This window comes from Lepidochelys kempii, chromosome 5, assembly GCF_965140265.1.
Source record: "Lepidochelys kempii isolate rLepKem1 chromosome 5, rLepKem1.hap2, whole genome shotgun sequence".
Classification (NCBI taxonomy): domain Eukaryota; kingdom Metazoa; phylum Chordata; order Testudines; family Cheloniidae; genus Lepidochelys; species Lepidochelys kempii.
Genome location: NC_133260.1, coordinates 51,898,257 through 51,919,523, shown reverse-complemented (window position 1 = coordinate 51,919,523; position 21,267 = coordinate 51,898,257). Strand labels below are relative to the sequence as shown.

Below are 21,267 nucleotides of genomic sequence, written 5' to 3'. Positions count from 1 at the left end.
AAAAAGGAAGTTATTTCTTTAGGAATTAGATTATTCGTTGAACTTAAGTTCCTAAATCCTATATTAACAATGTTTCATATAGAAGACTTTGGGCACAGAAATTAGCAAAAGATAAGTAAAAATCATAGGAACAAGCTAAAGTAGAAAGATTCACATTTAATAGAGTTCACAATGAAAGTCAAGGCTCATAGCTATTGAATTTTCAGAGATAAACCACTCCAAAGCTCTGAAAAGGGTCAGTACATCATTTAAAGGACAATCCTCTAAAACCATGATCTTTCAACAATGCTTACCACTTAAATGTGAGTACCACGTAGGGTAAGAAACATTTAATGAGTTGTGGAAGGACCCACTTAAAAGAGCATTAGAGAAGATCCTTTTTATGACACAATGCAGCTAAAATAATCTTTAAAATGTAGAAAACAATTACACTAACACCACAGAGATTTGACTATTTATTTCATATTTTGTACAGAATTACTAGGCTAGGTGATGTGTATGTATTTTTAAATCAATGTGACCTATGTGTCTTTATAAGTTCTTGGTTTCTACTGGGTTTCATAACGATGGAAATTCAAATATAAAATGAGAATAAATATATAGATCTGTAGAAGTATTAATTTACTTTCTAGGTATAATTGAAGTAGGAGGGAGAGAGGAGAGTTGATTTCACAGCACTCTCTATATTGTCTTGTAAGGTCAGATAACCCAGCCCTCACTCAAACAAAACTTGTAGTGATTTCAAGGGAAATTTTGTCTTAGGATTTGGATGACATAGATTTTAGAAGCATTCAGTTACTATGGTGATGAGCATGATATAAATGCCTTGTTAGTCTAAGAAAATGACAGACTAGAGGTTTGATTCAGTTCCTATTGAAGTCAACGTTAAATTCCCATTGACTTCAGCTGGAGCAGGACCGAGCTCTTGGTGGGTATGGCTGGCACAGAAAACTGAAGATTTTTGGAAGTTATTAAAGATTCACTTGCTTTTTAAAAAAGTTGTGAGCATATTTATTGCTCTCCAACACCATGGCAAGTTGTCTATCCTACCATAAGTGGATACTTTCCACACAAACTAATATTTAAAAGTAGGGTTCACCTCTCAACAAGTATATGCAAAAGCACCATAATATATTTTTTAAAAGAATCCTGAAGTAATCCTTGGACTTCAAATATTTTTATAAATGTTACTTATTTATCAAAAGCATTTGTTACAAACAAGTTAGAAAAGAAGATAGTAGCTGTGACACATTCCTGGATTTTCAACATCATGGTGTGTGTGTGATTGCTCGTATATAAACAATAATAGTACTATTGCTCAAGTCTTCTAAGTAGCAGTTCAATTTCCACATCATTTTGATTTAGACAGTAGTCATAAAAAAAAATCACATTTCAGTAAACATGCTGTTTGTGACTGAGAGTAAATATTTATGACCTTGTGGACAGATTTATATCAGCTACCATCATTTTTATCTGTTAGTCTAACAGACAGGCATTTATATTTTTTGGATTAGGCATCTGGGTCAGTTAGATTATTTTTATTATTGTTTCTCCTGGAAGTATGTAATGAAGACTTGTAGAAGGCTAAAGATTAAATAAAAATTCTGTACTTTGTACATATATCAAAAGATTGTCATTCCTTTTTTAAGCTGTTCTTTCAGTATGCAAATGGATGGATTTACAAGGATGATAAGCATTGATTTTAACATACACAGCTCTTGCACAAAAGGGCTTTTTTAAGTGTATCCGGAAAGAGAGGAAAAAAATAGAACTCATTTTATTAGCAGCACACTATTAAAAAAATAAGTCAATGGAAAGAACAGTGTGATCAAGTTGGAGGATCATCGTCCTCTATTTCTGAAAGTGTTAAATAAAACTATTATATTATCTCTTCTACTGGTACCTAAGTCCAACTAGTCTCAATTTCTTTTTAAACTGGAAAGGAAGCTGGAGAAGCTGTGCTAAACTGTGGGATGTGGAGAACATCTGCTGGGCCTCCCTGGTTAGAAATTACTGGAACAGGATTAGGAAGATGATTAAAAATGACTGCATGAACAATCAGCTGTCACTGATGAATCTAGGATTCTGCTGGCTTCCCGTTAAAGCAGTTTACACCATAAGATTACATTAATTGTGTCTTTTTAAGAACTGCTAGGCTAGTAGTTACCGCTCACTGGAAGAAGAACACAGATCAAGATTTGCAATAGTTGTATGAAAAAATAAGGGTTATGCTAGACTGGAGAAGTTTTTATGTATTCTGCATGACAAAAACTAGACAACTGTATGGCTCCCCATCATACAAACTCCCTGTCACAGAATGACTGGCCTCTTTCATAGGGAGTGGGGTCCAGTGCACCTGGGGTCCCAATAATCTGCTGCCCAACTTGGCATAAAGAAAGGCAGCTGCACTTTATAAACAGGGAGACAGCTGCTGGTGATTGCTGGCAGGTGCCTCCAGACACTGCAAGGAATAAGAAGGTTCCTGAAGGGCCCTGACTCAGCAGCAAGGAAAGCCTCTGGAGAAGTCTGGGCAAAAAGTGCTAGGAAAGCAGGAACACAGACTCTTAGGGAGGAGGGGCTGTACCCATCTTGGGAATGGAGCCCGAAGAGGTGAATTTTAAAGACAGGACAGACCCTCAGGTTGGAGGAGTTAAGCCCAGTGAAACTGGGATGAAGACTATGTAAATCTGGGTTCTATTTTGAAAGATGTCAAGTAAGGCTTAATAAATTTGACCCAAGAAGGGCAATTTTTAAAAATATCTGGACTGTGTAGTCTCTTAAAAGGCCCTGACTTAAGAGGAAACTGAGGCAGGCTTCAGCAGAGCCACACATGGCCAAAAGGGGGTGCTACAGGGGAGGTACAACCTTTGACACTCCCTTTTTATTAATTATTACTACTTGTATTACTGTAGTGCCTAGGAGATCAAGCCATGGACCAGGATCCCAGTGTACTAGGTGCTGTTCAAAACACAGAATAAAACGATGATCCCTACCCCACGTATTTTACAATCTAAGTATAAGACAAGATACATTAAATGACAGATGGGGGAGTGCAAGGAAACAAAGAGACAATATTGGTCAGTATCACAGAGAGTGATCTCTGTACACCAGCAGCCTAACTGTTGAGTGTTTTGTAAGCATAGCAGAGATTTGAGGAGCTATTTGAAAGAGAACAATGAGACAGATTCACGGATGTTTACTTGGAGCACCCCCCAAAAAGTGAGAGGTAGCATAGGAAAAAGCACGAATGTGCTTGTTTGAAAATTTAACGAGTGTACAATTGAGGCTGGAATCATGGACTGATCAGAGATGAGCATCAATAGCTTAATAATAAAATTTTGCCTTAAAACTAAATAATCTGAGTCAGAAGAATTCATTTTGAGTGACATATTGATATGTTAACGTTTCTACAAAAATTATGTACTGAAAGACATTTAAAATACACCATAATTTAGTCAAGCACAGCACAAAATTCAACCAGAATAGATGTTGAAAGGGCCTCAAACTGGCCACCAGATTTTCACACACAACTTTGCACTTGCAAATAATTAGAATCAAAATGACAGTACTGAGATAAAAGAAAAGGAGTACTTGTGGCACCTTAGAGACTAACAAATTTATTTGAGCATAAGCTTTCGTGAGCTACAGCTCACTTCATCGGTATGCGTCCAATGAAGTGAGCTGTAGCTCACGAAAGCTTATGCTCAAATAAATTTGTTAGTCTCTAAGGTGCCACAAGTCCTCCTTTTCTTTTTGCGAATACAGACTAACACGGCTGCTACTCTGAGTACTGAGATAGCTACTTGATTACACTCACACAAAAAAGAAGAATGTAAGATGGTTTTTTGTGATCTCATTTTACTGGATGTGTACAGAGTTATTGGTCTTCTTACTCTATTGTAGTTTAGAATTTAAGCCTGGGAGACGAGACCACGTTCTATTACCTGCTCTGGCAATGACTTACTGTGCAGTCTTGGGCACATCACTGAGTTAAAAATTTTCATAAGCATTTCCAGAAAATTAAAATTGAAGATAATGGAAATTTTAGATGCTCAACAGCTCCGAAAATCAGTCCAAAGATTCGAGTTTATGATTTATTTGAGCTAGTTTTTTAAACATTTGGCTTTAACCTCTTCATGCTTCAGATTAACCATCTGCAAAATACCATCTGTGGTACCCCATAGAAGTTAGTTCACTACTTAATGTTTGCAGCTAAAATCTTAAGAGAAAATCCTAAGAAAAAATAAAATGTGAAAACAAAACTAATGGTTACTCCTGAGGGAATTCTGCACCAAAAAATGAAAATTCTGAACAGTATTTTTAAATTCTGCAAATTTTATTTGTCAATAAATAAATGTTGAGGCTCCAACATGGCAGTGGGGAGCGCAGGCCAGAGGCTGCACAAAGGTGGGAGATCATCCTAAAGCCCCTCTCCCCCCACCCCCGGGACACACTTAGTGGTGAAGCTGCACCCGAATCTGATACAGCACAAGGGCCTACCCCAGAAACACCCCTGGGTCCTGCCCCTCCACACCAGTTGCATCAGGTGGGGCAGGCAGGCTCAGCCCGGCAGGATCCAAGTGTGGAGAGGCTTGGTGTGGGGGAAGCCAGGTGTGAGGGGAGAGGATTCTGGGTGGGGCAATTTGTGGGTAACTCAGTGGGGAGGGGGGTCCACGTGTGGGGGGATCTGGATGCACAGCAGCTCATTGGGGGGGTTCCTGGGGCAGGGACAATGGGGCTCTACGGGGGGTCCAGGGGAGAGGATTCTGGGTGGGGCAATTTGTGGGTAACTCAGTGGGGAGGGGGGTCCACGTGTGGGGGGATCTGGATGCACAGCAGCTCATTGGGGGGGTTCCTGGGGCAGGGACAATGGGGCTCTACGGGGGGTCCAGGTGAAGGTGGTTGAGTCTCAGCAGAGGGGCCTGGGTGTGGGGGGATAGGGCTCAGCGGGGATGGGGGGATAGGGCTCAGCGGGGGTTCCAGGTGCAACAGAAGTGGGGGTTTGAGTGTAGGGGGCTCAGCAGGGAGTGGTCTGGTTGCAGGGTGGGGATCCAGATGTAGAGGGATGGGACTCGGGGCGGGGGATGGGTGCAGGGAGGCTCCAGATGCAGGGGATGAGGCTTGGCAGGGTGAGGGTTTGGGTGTGGGGAGGCTTGATGGGTGGATTCCGGGTGCAAGGGGTGAGGCTCGGTGGGGGAGTTTGGGTATGGGGGTGTCCAGATGCATGGAGGTTGGGTGGATGGGGGGCACAGGAAGTGGGGGGTATGGAGTTTCTTGCAGTCAGGGGAGGTTATCAGGGGTGGGTCTGACCCGACCGCAGCTACTCCTTGCAGGGAAAGGTGAAGTCCCTTCTTCCACTACCCGCAGCCCAGATGGGACTAGCATATGAGCCCAGCGCAGGGTAGGAACCACCAGCCAGGGCATCATAGCCTGCGGTGATTACTCTCTCCAATGGTTGTTCAAGGTGCTCGAAACAACGTGCCCGCACTGCTGGGGTGGGGTGCACAACCACTCTTGCGGCTTCCCTTTGCTTCCCCATCAGAAAGTCTTTTTTCTGCAGGGACTCAAAGAAATCTGTGGGGGACATGAATTCTGCACACACGCAGTGGCACAGAATTCCCCCAGGATTTAAAAGGTAAGTTCAACATATTATCATTCCTCACTTTTTTGGCTGTGTTAATGTTTTAACACTTCAGAACACTAGGAACCCATGTTGAACATCCAGCAGCACTAAGAGAAGGGCTGACCTGATTATCACTTTTGCACAGGGCCATGATTTTGTGTGCAATCTCATTATATCCCAATATTGCTTAGTAGGACTTGAAAAATGTGCACCTAATGATATTAATGAAAGATATATTGAACTTGGAATTTTTGGCAATATTTTTATGATCTACCTGTGTGCCTCAGTTTACCCTGCTTTCAAGTACTGCTGTATACTGAGGGTATGTCTACACTTTGAGCTGGAGGTGCGATTCCCATCTCAAGGAGACATACCCATGCTAGCTCTGACTGATCTAACATGCTAAAAATACCATGGCAGTAGCCATGGAAGTGTGCGCAGCAGGCGGGATTAGTCACCCAAAGTACAAGTCTATGGTATTTAAGGCAGCAAGACCCTCCTGCCACTCACACTGCCACAGCTATACTCATAGTATTCTTGTTAGCAAGTTAAGGAAGTATGGGCTGGATGAATGCACTATAAGGTGGGTAGAAAGCTGGCTAGATTGTCGGGCTCAACGGGTAGTGATCAATGGCTCCATGTCTAGTTGGCAGCCGGTATCAAGTGGAGTGCCCCAAGGGTCGGTCCTGGGGCCGGTTTTATTCAATATCTTCATAAATGATCTGGAGGATGGTGTGGATTGCACTCTCAGCAAATTTGCGGATGATACTAAACTGGGAGGAGTGGTAGATACGCTGGAGGGGAGGGATAGGATACAGAAGGACCTAGACCAATTGGAAGATTGGGCCAAAAGGAATCTGATGAGGTTCAATAAGGATAAGTGCAGGGTCCTGCACTTAGGACGGAAGAACCCAATGCACAGCTACAGACTAGGGACCGAATGGCTAGGCAGTAGTTCTGCGGAAAAGGACCTAGGGGTGACAGTGGACGAGAAGCTAGATATGAGTCAGCAGTGTGCCCTTGTTGCCAAGAAGGCCAATGGCATTTTGGGATGTATAAGTAGGGGCATAGCGAGCAGATCGAGGGACGTGATCATTCCCCTCTATTCGACATTGGTGAGGCCTCATCTGGAGTACTGTGTCCAGTTTTGGGCCCCACACTTCAAGAAGGATGTGGATAAATTGGAGAGAGTCCAGCGAAGGGCAACAAAAATGATTAGGGGACTGGAACACATGACTTATGAGGAGAGGCTGAGGGAACTGGGATTGTTTAGCCTGCAGAAGAGAAGAATGAGGGGGGATTTGATAGCTGCTTTCAACTACCTGAAAGGGGGTTCCAAAGAGGATGGCTCTAGACTGTTCTCAATGGTAGCAGATGACAGAACGAGGAGTAATGGTCTCAAGTTGCAGTGGGGGAGGTTTAGATTGGATATTAGGAAAAACTTTTTCACTAAGAGGGTGGTGAAACACTGGAATGCGTTACCTAGGGAGGTGGTAGAATCTCCTTCCTTAGAGGTTTTTAAGGTCAGGCTTGACAAAGCCCTAGCTGGGATGATTTAACTGGGAATTGGTCCTGCTTTGAGCAGGGGGTTGGACTAGATGACCTTCTGGGGTCCCTTCCAACCCTGATATTCTATGATTCTATGATTCTATTTTTAGTGCACTAAATGTTAGGAGCCAAGACCTAGACAGTCAGGTCTAGTGGGTGGAGCAGGCATCCAGGTTGGGGAATGAAGCCAAAAGTCAGAACCAGAGTCAACTGCCAGTTACCAGAGCCAGGGTCAAGCCACAGTCAGAACCAGCAATCGAAACTGAGGGTCAGAGACAAGGTCAAATGCAAGAGCTAAGGGTTAAGCTGGAGTCAGCATCAGATGTCAGGGTTGGAACCAGAACTAGTAACTGAGGATAGGAGGCAAGGCATAAGGGTGGGACTAGAGGCAAGGATCAAGCATGGAGCAGGCGCACAGGGGGAACAGGAGTGAAGGGTAGGGGTAAAGCAGGAACCAGGAACAGGGCTTGATGCGGGAGGCAGCCACAAGCCAGGCTCAATGCAACCACAACAGGAAACCACCATGTTGCTCAGACAAACTTCCTGGTCCTCCTCCTGGTTTAAACAGCATGGTTGGACCAATCAGTCGAGCTAAGTAACCCTCCAATCAGAGCTCCCATGGGTAGTTATTTGGCTGGAGATATAACCCTAGTAGCAGCTGCCTAGGGACTCCCAGGCCTGGGTTCAAGATGTGGGACACCACACTAGATTGATCAGAGTTACCATGGGTATGTCTCCTCAAGCTGGGAATCGCATCCCTATCTTGAAGTGTAGACACACCCTGAGCGTAAGAAGGAATGAGGCATGGTCAAGTGTCAGATATGAGCTACAAGATGGGAGGGTCCCAGAGCTCAGGCTACAGCCCAAGCCTGAACATCTACACTGCAATTAAACAGCCACATAACCCAAGCACAGGCCAGCCATGGGTGTCTAATTGCAGTCTAGACATACCCAGAGAAACTGAAAGCCAAGATGGTTTCAAGGACTGCCTGGCTTGTTGGGGCAACTCCTTCTGCAAAGATGAACTCTTGACACAAGCTTGATTTTTCCATGCTAAGCAAATGACTTTCTCATGCTGCACTCCAGTTGACGAATAAATGCTACCTTATTTTGAAAAGGGATCCTTGCTGCAAATACTCTCCTTTTTGCATTGCTCCCTAATAAGATAAACTATCTCTCAGGAGTTTGATTTCAGTTGGACTCACTGCAGAGAGTCACAGTGAGAAACAGGGATGCTGGAGTCTCAGAGTCATCAAAGCATTGTGGCCTGCCTAGGAAAAAAAGGGGGAAACTTTGGCACAGGCACAGTAAAGACGTTACTCCCATGTTTAAAAGCAGAGTATAGCACAGACCCTGTAAATCCATGACAAAAGGGAATCATACTATTCAAGGCAATGATGTATTGTGAGATATCCAACTGCTAACTCTGTTGCCAATATTTTGCCTCATTTCTCAAACATAAAATGCATATAGTTACATATATTCTATACTCCAACAATGCCTACCCTAGGCAGAGACCCTTGGTCGGACCACAGGGAGAATGCACTGTCCCTGGAAGGGAAGTAGAGTGGGGAGAGCATCCCAACAAAATACTCCCCTTCACCTCCATGAGTATGGGAGAATGGGGGCAGGTTGCTAGTTGGATCTAAAAAAGGGGATGTGCTGCTCCCAGGCGGATGAGGGAGGGAGTAGACCATAAACCAAAGCTGAGCCTCTCCCACTCCTCAGGCTCACTGCATCCCACTGGCCAGGGGGTAGGGCAGGGATTGGTAGCTGATTGTTGACGGTTGAGGATGAGAGCTAATTTAAACTCTTGCTTCTTCAGCTGTTCCACCTTCCCTCCCTAAAGTGTAGATAGTGAGTGTTGCTTCCAGGATGCTGAGGGTCTGCCCTGTTTTCCAGGACCAGGAATGAATTTTTCCCATTGGATCAAATTAACAGAAGTCAGGTGGGGGTTTTGTTGTTTTTTTTTTTTTTTTTTTTTTGCCTTGCAGCATTGTGGAGGCACAGCTGGGATCATGAAGACTAGCATTTAGAAGTCTAAGAGATATTATAAGAAGATTAACTGGTTGCAACTTGTGGCTAGTGTCCAGTGCAACTAAAGGCTATAAGGCCCATCTGCCAAAGGTAAATGACACCTGGGATTGTAACTAGTGGACCATGTCCCTGTAAGAGGCATGTAGGTCTAAAGTCTTTACAAACTGAGGTCCCCTTTGGTCCTCTCTATCCCCCATGCATGGGGGAGGGTTAGAGGATTCAGAAATGAGCTGATGCCAGGGGCGCTGGAACAGGGGAGACCAGGGGGACATGGCCCTCCCATTTTTTACCAGCCATAAGCATGAGTGACAGGGTGAGGGAGTGGAAAGGAGCGAGCAGGGGCAGGGTTCTGGGGGAAAGAGGTGGTGTGGGGGTGGGGCCTCGGAGAGAAGGGGTGGTGTGGGAGAAAGGGGCCCTGGTTCGGGCGCTAGTGCCCTCCCCCATTTTAGGGAGGTTCCATCTCTCCTGGCTGATGCCTAGGAGTTGGCCAAGGGGTCTACCCCAGGTTGTTGGTTACATGATAGTATTGTGTCCTAACTGATTAGACACTTCTGGAATGTATCACACAGATGCAGTATATAAATTTAAAGTAAGATTCTGCAGACCCCTAGTTTAATCCTGCAGCTCACATAAGACAGCATGCAGCTTCCCTGTTTGCAGGTAACTGCCCTCTCTAGTCAAAACCAAAATCTGGAATTAATTTATTAATATAATTCCACGTATCTCATGTGGAATACACAATTCACATGTAGAACAAAACCTGGAAAAGTATAATGAAGTCACTGTAGGCTCTGATTCTCTTCCCCTCCTATTGACTAATACAAAAAATACCATACTAGATACAGTTATAACAGTAATGTTGTTGAGGGGTATGCTATTTATTTAGTTTTCAATTATTTTGCATGGCAAAGAATGTTAACAGTAGTTTATCAGGAGGAAAAAAACCTGCTGCAACAGAGACAAATCTCATTACGTTAAGGAATAAGGAAACTAAGACTAAATACAAAAAATACAACCTCAAATCAAGCATACCAGATGCAGCTACATAATGATTTGCTATTAATAATTATCACTCATGTATGGGTCCTCCAAAAGTGCACTTGTTGCTGTCAAATAGGAATTTTGTGTTGGCAAATGCAACCTGGTTGCCTAGGAGGCACACTGCTTCCATTCCTCTGCTGCTGCTGTCCCCAGTATGTTGTACTTAAGAGGAAGGATGGATGCTGGTAAAAGCACTGGGCAGGGATTTAGAATATCTGGGGTCTGCCACAGCATTTTGACCTTGGCCAAATCACTCCGTGTCTCTATGCCCCTGCAAAAAGGGATAACAATCCTGTGTGCCTTTTTCTGTTCAACCTGCTAGACTTTCAGGGCAGGTTCTGTATCTTACTGTTTGTATGTACAGGGTTTAGCACAAATCAGGGCCTAATCTCAGTTGGAGCCACTAGGCACTACTGCAATATAAACAACAAAAACACCATAAGAAGAGCATTAACACTGAGCTATTTTTGCCGATGCCCTATTTTTGCTTGGGTGGGTGGAGGGAGCACTTTTCCAGAACTGCAGCCTCTCTGCCTTCACTTTCCCTGCATATGACCTGGCTCCCACCTCCCATGGGACCAGAGAGAGGGGGAATGAAGATTCCTATGCCTACTGTTGATCCTTGTGGTGCCTTCTCCATGTGTGAAAGTGAAAGAACTGAGTAAAGGGTAAATAGAGGTAAAAAGAGTCATAGTGAAGGGTGGATGAAGGTGATCAAGAAAAGGGCAAATCAGGGGAATGGATAGATGGAAGAGAATGAAGGAGACAGTGGGGTACAGTACAGATAAATTTGTAAGATCAGCACTTTAGAGAAAGTGTCAGGATCTCTTAGGAATGAACCAGCTCCTTCAATCTCCTTCCTCCCCTCTCCTTACTAAAAAGTCTTCCCTTTCCCTACATTTTATATTTAGTTCTCACTGTGGCAAGGATCATGATCATTCCCCATCATGCATTTCACCAGGATATGCTGCCTTTAGGTGCTGCTTTGTTTTTTTTTTGTCTTAAATTTGATTAAGTCGCAGCTGCTTAGCCTCAATTCATTTTGATTTCTGCCCTCTGTGGCACCTATCCTTTTGCAAGGAGAAATTAATATATTTCATAGACCTATATGATCATCTAGTCTGACCACTTGCGTAACGGAGGCCATAGAATTAAACCACGCCATTCCTGCATCAAGCTAATAACTTCTGGTTGAGTTAGAGTATACCTTGTAGAAGGACATCTGGTCTTCATATAAAGATTTCAAGAAATGAAGAATCCATCACATCTTTCGGTAAATTGTTCCAATGGTTAATTACCCTCAATGTTAAAAATATATGCCTTATTTATAGTCTAAATTGATGTGAGTGGGGAAGCAACCTAATAGGGTTACTCACTAGGACCCATTCCCACAACTGATGGATGAAAGGGATATACACGTACACAGTCAACGGCAAGATTGGGAACTAGGTTCCTGCAACTGAACCTCCTGGGGATTATGACATGTAATATCAATTGATAAAAAGAATCCAGTCAGAGCTCTGGGCATTGTACAATCATTAGAAAACATATAATTCTAAAGCATTAAGGTTAGTCTTCTGGCTATCTAGCATCTAATAGTTTAAAGACCTGCATACTCAGCACTTGTCATTTTTAAAGCACTTTACAAGCAATAACTAGACTTGAAACAATTCTATGGAGTAAGGATTATGATGCTCATTTTACACAAAAGGATATGGGCACAGATCCAAATTTAGAACTGGTGTATGGAGGTGCAACTCAGATTACTCTGATAGAATAGTTCCTGGGATGAGGTGACACAAAGTCAGTACCAGAGCCAAGAATTAGAACTCAATGGCTCCTGGCTTCCAGACCCATGTTCAAGCCACATCTCTTCTATTTATAAAAAAAATTAGGAAAATAAACATACCACATTTCAACTGATGACTATTTGTCAGGGGATGCAAAACAAGACTGACGTATCACTTACACTTCTAGACCAGAGGTCGTCGTGGCTTTAAACGAGGAAAGATAAGGGATCATTTAAACAACTGTATATAATATTTCCAAGAAGAGACATACAGTCCCCCTATGGGGGCAGAGTTTAGCAGGACTCAAAGAAAGATTGGACAAGAACATCCAAATTATAATAGGAAAGGGTGATTGATTTTGGTTTTTTGTTGTTTTTTAAAGAAAAGAAGTGCTTTTGAAGGAATCTAAACCCTCACGCTTCAGGGCATAAACCAACTTCTAATGGTAGTTAGACAGAAAATTTCCCTTGCACAAGTTCTCACATAATTGCATACTGCAGGGTTTCTTCCTCTGAAGCAGCTGAACTTTGCAAGATTCAAAGAGGGACTGGATAATTGTATAGATAACAAGAATAGCCAGAGCTATAGCAATTAATGGAAGGGATATAAAACCTCATACTTCAGGTCTTAAACCAGTTTCTAACTGTTAGTGATTGGGATGAGACTTTCGTGGCAGATAGATTATCCCAAAGCTGCCTAGTATGGAGTTTATTACACCTTCCTCTGAAGCATCTGGTGGTGGCCACTGACAAAGACCAGGATACTGAACTAATTGGACCTTGGGTCTGATCCGATCTGGTAAAGCAACTTATGTGTTCCCATGTATATAATATTCCCAAGATGAAACATACAGTAAAGTAGCCACTCCTATCTTTACATTATAATATACTTGTTCTGAACATTTACATTATAAAATCCTAGCTGGAGCTTCATTACTTACACACAAAAACCAGAGGACCACCTTATATATTTAGGTGACTACAAAATAACATTCCTTCCACAATTTTTCATAATTAATTTAAAAATATTAAATTTTTATGTATGACAGAACTGCCTTCACGTATATCAAGAGTGGATTCCTGCCCCCATCTCAGTCAATTTGGGTTTTGCCATTCATTTCAGTTGGGTCAGGACTAAGTGATAACTAGACCATTCCTGACAGGTGTCTGTCTAACCTGTTCTTAAAAAGCTCCAATGACTGAGATTCTACAACATCCCTAAGCAATTTATTCCAGTGCTTAATTACTCTGACTTCTAGGAAGTTTTTCCTAATGTCCAACGTAAACTTCCCTTGCTGCAATTTAAGCCCATTGCTTCTTGTCCTATCTTCAAAGGTTAATGAGAGCAATTTTTCACCCTCCTTCTTGTAACAATCTTTTATGTACTTAAACTGTTAGTCCCCCCTCGGTCTTCTCTTCTCCAGACTAAACAAACCCACTTGTTTCAATCTTTCCTTCTAGGTCACGTTGTCTAGACTTTTAATCATTTTTGTTATTCTCCTCTGGACTTTTGCCAATTTGTCCACATCTTTCCTGAAATACAGTTCCCAGAACTGGACACAATACTCCAGTTGAGACCTTATCAGCACAGAGTAGAGTGGAAGAATTACTTTTCAGTCATAGTTCCTTCCCTGGTTCCCCCTCTTGCATCCATAGGCACCGACTTCCCCTCTGCCTGGTGGCCGCTCAACCCCACCACTGCCCCTGGCCCCACCTCTTCCTGCCCCTGCACTGCTCTCACCCCACCCCCATTCCACCCCTTCCCAAAGTGTCTGCCCCACCCTGCCTTTTCCCACCCCTGCCCCCTTCCCGCCCATTCCCCCCAAGTCTGCATCCCTGCCCTACCTCTTCTCTGCCTCCTCCCCTGAGCATGCCGCATCCCCACTCCTCCCCCTCCCTCCCAGAAAGTCCTAAGTGCTGCCAAACACCTGTTAGGTGGCGGGGGAGGGGGGGCGGGAAGGGCTGGGATGGAGGGGGAGGAGCGGGGGCGCAGCGCACTGGCGGGGAGAAGGCGAGGAGTGGGGAGCTTGGCTGCCGGTGGGTGCAGTGCACCCACTAATTTTTCCCCATGGGTGCTCCAGTCCCAGAGTACCCACAGAGTTGGTGCCTATGCTTGCATCTATGAAGATGAAGGAAAGAAGAAATATACTAACATCCTAAACACCACACGCATTATCCAGCAGTATATGCAGAACCAGAACCTGCAAAAGCAGATGAGTAGGTGACAGCAGCACGGTGAGGAGAGTGATGAGGACATGGACACAGACTTCTCTCTAAGTACAGTCCCCGGCAATTTGGACATCATGGTGGTAATGAGGCAGGTTCATGCTGTGGAATGCCGATTCTGGGCCCGGGAAACAAGCACAGACTGGTGGGACTGCATAGTGTTGCAGGTGTGGGACGATTCCCAATGGCTGCGAAACTTTCACATGCGTAAGGGCACTTTCCTGGAACTTGCTTTCCCCTGCCCTGAAGCACCAGAATATCAAAATGAGAACAGCCCTCACAGTTCACAAGAGAGTGGCGATAGCCCTGTGGAAACTTGCAATGCCAGACAGCTACCAGTCAGTCGGGAATCAGTTTGGAGTGGGCAAATGTACTGTGGGGACTGCTGTGATCTAAGTAGCCAACATAATCACTGAGCTGCTGCTATCAAGGGTAGTGACTCTGGGAAATGTGCAGGTCACAGTGGATGGCTTTGCTGAAATGGGATTTCCTAACTGTGGTGGGGCCATAGACTGAACCCATATTCCTATCTTGGCACTAGACCACCAAGCCGGCGTGTACATAAACTGCAAGGGGTACTTTTCAATGGTGCTGCAAGCACTGGTGGATCACAAGGGATGTTTCACCAACATCAACATGGGATGGCCGGGAAAGGTACATGACGCTTGCATCTTCAGGAACTCTGGTCTGTTTCAACAGCTGCAGCAAGGGACTTTCTTCCCAGACCAGAAAATAACCATTGGGGTGTTGAAATACCTATAGTTATCCTTGGGGTCCCAGCCTACCCCTTGCTCCCATGGCTCATGAAGCCATACACAGGCAGCCTGGACAGTAGTCAGGAGCTGTTCAACTACAGGCTGAGCAAGTGCAGAACAGTAGTAGAATGTGCATTTGGATGTTTAAAAGCGCGCTGGTGCAGTTTACTGACTGGGTTAGACCTCAGCGAAACCAATATTCCCATTGTTATTACTGTTTGCTATGCACTCCACAATCTCTGTGAGAGTAAGGGGGACATTTATGGTGGGGTGGGAGGTTGAGGCAAATCGCCTAGCCGCTGAGTACACACGGCCAGACACCAGAGTGCTTAGAAGAGTACAGGAGGGCACGGTGTGCATCAGAGAAGCTTTGAAAACCAGTTTCATGACTGGCCAAGCTATGGTGTGAAAGTTCTGTTTGTTTCTCCTTGATGAAAACCCCCGCCCCTTGGTTCACTCTACTTCCCTGTAAGCTAATCACCCTCCCCTCCCCCCTTCGATCACCGCTTGCAGAGGCAATAAAGTCATTGTTGCTTCAAATTCATGCATTCTTTATTAATTCATCACACAAATAGGGGGATAACTGCCAAGGTAGCCCAGGAGGGGTAGGGAAGGAAGGAAGGACAAGGCCACACTGCACTTTAAAACTTATTGAATGCCAGCTTTCTGTTGCTTGGGCAGTCCTCTGGGGTGGTGTGGTTGGGTGCCTGGAGGCCCCCCACCGTGTTCTTGGGCATCTGGGTGAGCAGGCTATGGAACTTTGGGAGGAGGGCAGTTGGTTACACAGGGGCTGTAGCGGTGGTCTGTTCTCATGCTGCCTTTCCTGCACCTCAACCATATGCCGGAGCATACCAGTTTGATCCTCCAGTAACCTCAGCATTGACTCCTGTCTTCTGTCAGCAAGTTGTCGCCAGCTATCATCTTCAACCCGCCACCTGTCCTCGCGTTCATATTGTGCTTTCCTGGACTCTAACATTATCTGCCTCCACCCATTCTGCTGGGCTTTTTCAGTGTGGAGGACTGCAGGAGCTCAGAGAACATTTCATTGCGAGTGCGTTTTTTTCACCTTCTAATCTTTGCTAGCCTCTGGGAAGGAGATGATAGTGTGAGCACTGAAACATTTGCAGCTGTGGGAGGAAAAAAAAAGGAGAGTAGTAGTTAAAAAGACATTTTAGAGAACAATGGGTAGACTCTTTCAGGGTGAACCTTGCTGTTAACATTACATAGCACGTGTGCATTCGGTACAAGGTCGCATTTTGCCTCTTATATTGAGGGTCTGCCAGTTTGGTGTGATGGATCACACACGCAGGGCCGGCGAGCAACAGAATTCGGCTTGCAGGCAGCCATGGTAAGCCACAGTCTTTTGGCTTCTTTAACCTTCATAACATGTGGGAATGGTTTCAAACAGCAGTGCCCTCATTTCCCATACCAAACAGCTGTTGGGTTGGCCATTTAAAATGAGTTGGCCATTTAAAAGGAGGGGCTGCGGTTTTCAGGTTAACGTGCAGCACAAACCCAACCCCCCCACCCCCCCACCCCCTCCACACACACACCCAATTCTCTGGGATGATCACTTACCCCCTCCCCCCACCACATGGCTAACAGCGGGGAAGATTTCTGTGCAGCCACAGGCAAACAGCCCAGCAGGAACGGCCACCTCTGAATGTCCCCTTAATAAAATTACCCTATTTCAACCAGATGACCATGAATGATATCACTCTCCTGAGGATAACACAGAGAGATAAAGAACGGATGTTGCTTGAATGCCATCAAACACTGGGACCATACACTGCCATGCTTTGTTATGCAATGACTCCAGACTATGTGCTACTGGCCTGGCATGGTAAAGTGTCCTACCATGGAGGACGGAATAAGGCTGCCCTCCCCAGAAATCTTTTGCAAAGGCTTTGGGAGTACATCCAGGAGAGCTTTATGGAGATGTCCCTGGAGGATTTCCACTCCATCCCCAGACACGTTACCAGACTTTTCCAGTAGCTGTACTGGCTGCAAATTAATCATTAAACATGCTTGCTTTTAAACCATGTATTATATTTACAAAGGTACACTCACCAGAGGTCCCTTCTCCGCCTGGCGGGTCTGGGAGCCTGCCTTGGGTGGGTTCGGGGGGCTACTGGCTCCAAGTCCAGGGTGAGAAACAGTTCCTGGCTCTCAGGGAAAATGGTTTCTCTGATTGCTTGCTGTGCGCTATCTTCAACCTCCTCTTCCTCATCATCTTTCTCATCCCCAAAATGTGCATCCCTGTTGCATTATAATCCATTGATGGATGGGGTAGTGGTGGCTGTACCCCCTAGAATGGCATGCAGCTCATCATAGAAGCGGCATGTCTGGGGCTCTGACCCCGAGCGGCCATTTGCCTCTCCGTTTTTTTGGTAGGCTTGCCTGAGCTTCTTAAGTTTCACACGGCACTGCTGCGGGTCCCTGTTATAGCCTCTGTCCTTCATGCCCTTGGAGATTTTTTCAAATGTTTGGGCATTTCGTCTTTTGGAACGGAGTTCTGGTAGCACGGATTCATCTCCCCATACAGCGATCAGATCCCGTACCTTCCTTTCGGTCCATACTGGAGCTCTTTTATGATTCTGGTACTCCATCATGGTCACCTCTGCTGATTAGATCTGCACTCACCTGCAGCTTGCCATGCTGGCCAAACAGGAAATGAGCTTCAAAAGTTTGCAGGCCTTTTTCTGTCTACCTGGCCAGTGCATCTGAGTTGAGAGCGCTGTTCAGAGCGGTCACAATGGAGCACTCTGGGATAGCTCCCGGAGGCCAAATACTGTTGAATTGCGACCACACTAACCCAAATTCGACCAGCCAAGGTCAATTTCAGTGCTAATCCCCTCATCAGCGGAGGAGTACAGAAATCAATTTTAAGAGCCCTTTAAGTCAAAGTAAATGGCTTCGTTGTGTGGACGGGCGCAGGGTTAAATCAATCTAACACTGCTAAATTCGACCTAAACTCATAGTGTAGACCAAGACAAAGTCTGGGAAGCTGTGAGAGAGCAATCAAGGGTCATCAGCATTGAATGACTCTCCTAATGAAACAGTGGGTGTGCAGGACCATTTACTTTGAATGACTCTCTATCCAGAAAGGGTTGCCAACTTTCTACTCACACAAAACCGAACACCCTTGCCCTGCCTCCTGCCCCACCCCTTAACTGAGCCCTGCCTATGCCCCGCCCCTTCTCCAAGCCCCCCCCACACACACTCCATTCCCCAATCCCTCTGTCGCTTGCTCTCCACACCCTCACTCACTAGCTCATTTTCGCCGGGCTGGCTCAGGAGGCTGGGATGCGGAAGGGGCTGAGGGCTCCATCTCGGGGTGCAGGCTCTCTGGTGGGGTCAGGAATGAAGAGTTTGGGGGGCAGGAGGGGGCTCTGGGCTGGGGGGTGGAGCTGCAGGGTTTGGAGTATGGGATGGAGCTCCAGGCTGAGGCAAGGGGTTGGGGTGTGGGAGGAGGTATGGGCTCTGGGCTGGGGGTTGGGTTCCAGGGTGGGGCCAGAAATGAGGGGTTCAGGGTGCAGAAGGGTGCTCTGGGCTGAGATCGAGGGGTTCGGCGGGTGGGAGGGGAATCAGGGCTGGGGCAAAGGGTTGGGCGTGGTGGGGGAGGTCAGGGGTGCAGGCTGCAGGGGCGGCACTTACCTCAAGCAGCTCCTGGAAGCAGCAGCATGTCTCCCCTCCAACTCCTACGTGGAAATGTGGCCAGGAGGTTCTGCACGCTGCCCCGTCCACAGGCTGCCCCATCCACAGGCTGTGGTTCCTGGCCAATGGGAGCTGTGGGGGCAGCATTTGGGTTGGTGGAAGCATGTGGAGCCCCCTGGCTGCCCCTACGGATAGGAGCCAAGGGAGGACATGCTACTGCTTCTGGGAGCCGTGAGGCATGGAGGCTAGCAGGGAGCCTGCCAGCCCCACTGCGCAGTGCCGCCAACTGGACAGTCGATGGCCCAGTCACCGGTGCTGACTGGAGCCGCCAGGATCCCTTTTTGACCAGGTGTTCCGGTCAAAAACCAGACACCTGGTCACTCTACCCCAGAAGCCAACAGAGGGTTGGAGCCTGGAAATCCCCAGCAGAAGTTCATGGGCAGAAAGGTGAAAGACGCCATTTTAAAAAAGGAATGCTATCTCAGCAAGGGAAGCCATTGCACCATCAGAAGCAACACAATCAAACCAAAAATGCTGGAAGGGCTGCTTGGACTAAGGACTCAGACCAAATCCAAGACTCACAGGGGTAGTGAGGTCAGACTGAGACTGACTGTTTTAGGAGTCTTTGTTTTCCATAGATCTGTAATTCTTGTGTTTCTTTAAGAGTAATGTGAGTGGAAAGAAATTCCTTTGCTAAGCCTGTGTTCTTCGCTTTATTAGTATATTATTCCCAAAGGCTTTAACTAGAAAACCAAAGCTCCCACAGTCAGGTGGACGCTGGAAGAAAGGTATCTAAGCAATTCACGATTGGGAGGGCTGAGGCAGGGGTGGCAGAAGCTTCCTAACAGTGGAGGGCCACTGACACCCGAACTGTGTCCCCACCCCCAACACCTCTTCCCCCAAGGCCCTGCTCCTGTACCACCTCTTCCCCCCAAAACGTCCGTCCCCTCCCCCCGTCTCTTGCCCCTATGCCTGGTAAAAAGTTGGGTGGGGGGCATGGCCTCCCTTATTCCAGTGCCCAGGGCTGAGGCACTGGTTCCCAGGTCTAGGTGGCCAGACTATGGAGTCCCACTGCCCAAGAAGGGTGTCAGACATGAGGCCTGCACCTGGGAGTATGCCTGAGAGACCCAGAGCTACACAGACCCAGGGAACTTATAGGCATATGGGATTCAGAAGTTGTATCTAATCACGACAGACTGGTGACCATCAAGAGAGGAGGACTGGGTCAGGTTGTGACAATACATATGCATATACACAACACACTTTTATATGCATATAAAATACACATATGTGTATATAATAAATACATTCTGTGGTGCATCCCACACTTTTTCAATATTTGTATTATAAGTTGCACAAAAACAAAAGAAGGGATTTAGAAGGATTCGTATTTTTTGTGAAGTTTTTGCAGATTGTTTTACCTCACTGTTTTATAACTGTTACCTGTAAATGCCCCAATTTATTTATGGCTGACAAAAAATAATAATCAAAACTCTTCATCTTTGATGAGTAACAGCTAAGATGTATGAATTCACAAGGCAAACCTTTCATTGAACCCATAATTTCCCCCAAAAGTATAATTGCAGCTGCAGAACATTCACTGCAACCATCTGGTTTGGGACATAGATTCACTGTAGCTTTCCTGTATTAAAATTTATGAAGTCAATCTCTATACATACCATAACAGAGAAAAACATCGCATTCAGAAACAGGGATTCACACTGGGAAACATGCCACGTCCTGTAATACTTTATATCAGGTAGGAGAATTGAAAACTGAGAAACATTATAAAACTGGTAAGCTCACAATTACTTTAGAAAATTGACAAGAAACTGCCCAGTTTTTGAGCAAATGGAATTCTTTTCAGACTATAAAAGCACCAGAATAAGTATTTTGTACTGTCAAGCCTCTAAAGTTATTGCAGTGTGATTATTCAAGCTACTACTAAATACTAACATAAGTAAAAGACTAGCTGGCATCAAGTTTTCAACATTTTACCAGACAGCAGTAAATTTAACTGTAGGAGGTGTCTTCCTTTCCACCATTTATTAAGATCTTTTAGATCATGTCAGCTGTCATACATTCAATAATGAAAGACTTCAGAATTATGCACTGTAGAGTACTTCAAATAATCTTGTAAATTAGATATAATTTCTCACCATCATGAGAATCACGCATATATTAAGGACATGATGAAATTTCATTTTAAATGACTCAACAATTACTGATATATCCTCTGATAACAGGATAGAAACTTCTTACAAATTTTACAAAAAGCTGAGACTCTTGTCCTCCTAAAAATAGGTTTTAAAGGTTCTGTTTCTAACATATTTGTCATTCTGCCATACTAATCAAATCTAACAATTTTTATAATGGGAGCAATCAGAAATGAATAGTCAATACCCAAAATCTATCTCCTAATTAGTTAAATGTATTGTGAATAAGCTTTTCAATTCAGGGATCTCTATAATACGAAAAGTATTAATAAAGCATTTTTAAAAATCAAAATTCTCTCTCATTTTATTTATTCCTTGTCCAAAAGCTTTGGTAACGTAGAGTTGTGGTTCAATGACAGTGTCTTGTATCCTTCC

The 21,267-nt window shown here is 45.1% G+C and overlaps 1 protein-coding gene and 1 pseudogene across 2 annotated transcripts in view; both read right to left on the bottom strand.

The window, feature by feature from the left end:
* The window catches only part of RASGRF2 (Ras protein specific guanine nucleotide releasing factor 2), a 215,838-nt gene that overhangs the window by 167,142 nt on the left and 27,429 nt on the right, over nt 1-21,267 (bottom strand). The window lies entirely within an intron of this gene.
* LOC140911713 (uncharacterized) lies at nt 15,601-17,628 on the bottom strand (annotated as a pseudogene).